Below are 3,450 nucleotides of genomic sequence, written 5' to 3' on the forward strand. Positions count from 1 at the left end.
CGCTTTTGGCGTGGGAGACCTGGGTTCGATTCCCGGCGGGAGCTCATGTGGTTCGGATTCCACGTTAATCAGTAGGTCCACGTCTCATATAGCCTCGCTGCTGAAAGGGACGTTAAATTCAAAATCAAACAATCAATTAACATACACTTTGAACACCGATACCGTATGAGAGGGAACATACTGTAAGATGGCTTCAAACCACTACTAATATTTGTACTGAAGACCGTATTCCCACCTGTAATCAAACTGTGAACCACGACCAAAGCACATAGGAAGCGATCAAGAAGGGGGTAATTACTAGCTACTTAATGAAGATAAGGTTGCACAAGCAAATGTAAAAAGTTTAAGGACAGTCATATCTTTTTTTTTTTTTTTTTTTAATAGACTGGTAAAGAATTAAACTTCAATCTTGTTTCCGATACAGCTTCTGAAATAAAGTTTTAGCTGTAAACATTCGTGTTACTTTCGTCTCAATAATAATAATAATAATTTATTTATTTATTATAAATGATTGAGACCACAGCCAAAGTCATAATGGTCATATATACAATTATGTACAGTAAAATGTTACAAGAAAAATATAAGCATAACAAAGAGAAATTAAAATACATGAAGTCATCACAACTAGGAATGGCCACATTTTCCGGAAAAACGGAAAACGGAAAATATTTTTTCCGGAAACCGGAAAATTGAAAACGGAAAACGGAAAATTTTCCGGAAAATCGGAAAACGGAAAATTTTCCGGAAAATCGGAAACGGAAAATTTTCCGGAAAATCGAAAGGCGGAAAATTTTCCGGAAAAACGGAAACGGAAAATTTTCCGGAAAACGGAAACGGAAAATTTTCCGGAAAATGAAAATGTTCACTTGGAATAGTGACATTGGTCGTCTTACATTAAGAAATAACGAAAAATGCTACGCGAAAACAACCTGTAAATGAGGCAATGCTCTTCACCATCTAGTGCTAAAGAAACGCAACTCAAACTTAACAGTGGATAGGAGAGAAAAGGTCGAGTAAATCAGCGACGAAACATTCCTTCCTCCTACATCTATTTGTACACTTGCTTAATCATGTACTTGTTTGTTTGCGTGAGGGCTTGCAGATCATTTGTTTGCACCGGGAAATTCCCATCATGCGTGTGTTTCGGGGAATCCCCGATTATGCGTGTACCTGAGGGCAGAACTCTGGCAGTAGAGCTGGCAGTGTGTTATTAATACAACTGGTATGTTTATATTCCAACCATTTCTTTATTGCTTATCGTGATCACGGTGATCTCTCAAGGTCACAGATCCTGGGGGGCCGGGGGCAGCCCCCTCAAAGTTCATGTGGACCCCGCATTCTATTTATAAGTATACAATATTTTGCACAATTTGAATTCAGTTTGTCTTAAAACCCTCATATATACCTTCTGCATCTGAATGGATCCCCAAAGTTACAGAGAAATCGGCGCCCTAGATTGATTCTATAGAATCCACACGCAGTAGTATTGGCGGGAGTACACTACATATTCCAACTGAGCTCAGGCGTTAGAACATCGGATTAACATTCAGAAGGGCGATGTTCGATTCGAGCACCCTATCGTCCCGTTTTTTTTTTTTTTTTTTTTTTTTTTTTTTTTTTTTTTTTTTTGTAAGTTTATTACTCAGTTACATCCGACCTGTGCCATAGACTTTTTAACCCTAAGACAAATTCAATTCTACTGATGTAATTCAATTTTACACTTTACCCTAGTGTTACCATCTTGCAACTATAAGCGTCACGAATTCCAAATACCGGTACTATTGACTATAAATACCATAGTATGTAGCACTACTTGAAACTAGCACCAGCTATTCATATAATGATCTATTCCACATAATTATCTTCGTAACTTTTTCCGCTAATTTCTCTTAAACTGAAGGACGATTCCACCTAGTCATCGATACATCAATTCAGTTCTCAATGCTGACTTATTATCTATGTTTCTGTATGCATTTGAAAGTTTTACTTATTATTAGAGCAACCCAAAAGCATATAAAACATAAAAAGCATAATAGCTATTTACACATATGGTTGGTACCTTGAACATAGTTGTGGCTGTCTAAGGGTCCAGAAGAAACTAATTTTAAAAGCATAATTTTAGAAAATAAAGCATAAAGCATAATTTAAAAGATATAGCACAATTCTTTAAAAAAATCTCTTTTACTTCAAGTTTAACATACTGTATTAATATTTTTAAGAAACAATATTTACAATGCAAAATCATTGAGAACATAACATTGCAACAATGAAAAGCTTATTTTTATTTCTGTAAACTTTTTGGTCTAATCTTTTGACGTGGAGAAAAGAATAAAGGACAAAAAGAAGAAAACTTTCACCAACAATGAATAGTACACAAGAACTCCACACTATAATGTTATGTGTACCTCTTGAAGTTGAGCACTTTCTGTACTTATTGGTGGCATCTTTTACTTTCCCTTTCTGTATATATGCACCTCTAAGGCGCACACAAGTGATTAAAAAAAAAAAAAAAACTGACTCGAGTAAAGTCTCTCTTTACAGTGCATTAGGTAGAAAGTTCATTAAATATGAAAGAAACTGGAATCATAAAATATTAATAAATAGATCAAGATATTTGGAATATTTAATGTATAGTAAATATTATACGTTAAACACGATTAATGTAAAACAATGTTTGAAATTAATAATAAAGCATAATAAAGCATAATTTGGAAAAAAATAAAGCATAATGTGGGTTGCTCTACTTATTATTCTACATTCATGTTTTGTTACTAAATTGTGAACTCCTAATGCAATCAAAGTGTTTTATTATTATTATTATTATTATTATTATTATTATTATTATTATTATTATTATTATTATTATTATTATTATTATTATTTCATAAACGTAGATGATAATCTAGGTGCTGCTACCTCTATACCTCACAAGGAAGGGTCACGCAGTGGCTCCGCTGAGATCCGAACGAGACAATTGTGTTTGCATTTGAAATGCTATAACTAGATGAATCCCAAAGTTATACGTGCCACGGGGAGGAATATCGTGAGTTACAACATATTTTGTAATGTAAGAACTACAAAAAAAAAAAAAAAAAAAAAAAAAAAAAAAATGGCAGAATAGTTTGAACCGAGTCATTTGTTCGGAAACGGTTGGGTAAGTGGAAAACTCGGCCAACACGTATCCCATCATTTTCAACGACAACTTTTTTGGGGTAAAAAACTTTGTCCCAGGGTCCCCCGCAGGGTCCCAGACGGGGTCCAACTCAAAATTTTCAAATAGCAAGGGGGGTTAAGTGGCACATCATTTGAAAGCTGTTGTAAAATGAAAGAAAATGCAGCACATCTCGACTCTCTACAACAGCCCTGTGCAAAATGGCGACGGGTCAAAGTGTAAACAAAAACTTAATTGAAAAGTCCATGGCCACCCCTATAAATCGGAAATGGTGAGAC

Source organism: Thermobia domestica, chromosome 1, assembly GCF_964235325.1.
Source record: "Thermobia domestica chromosome 1, izTheDome1.hap1.1, whole genome shotgun sequence".
NCBI classification, from domain to species: Eukaryota; Metazoa; Arthropoda; class Insecta; order Zygentoma; family Lepismatidae; genus Thermobia; species Thermobia domestica.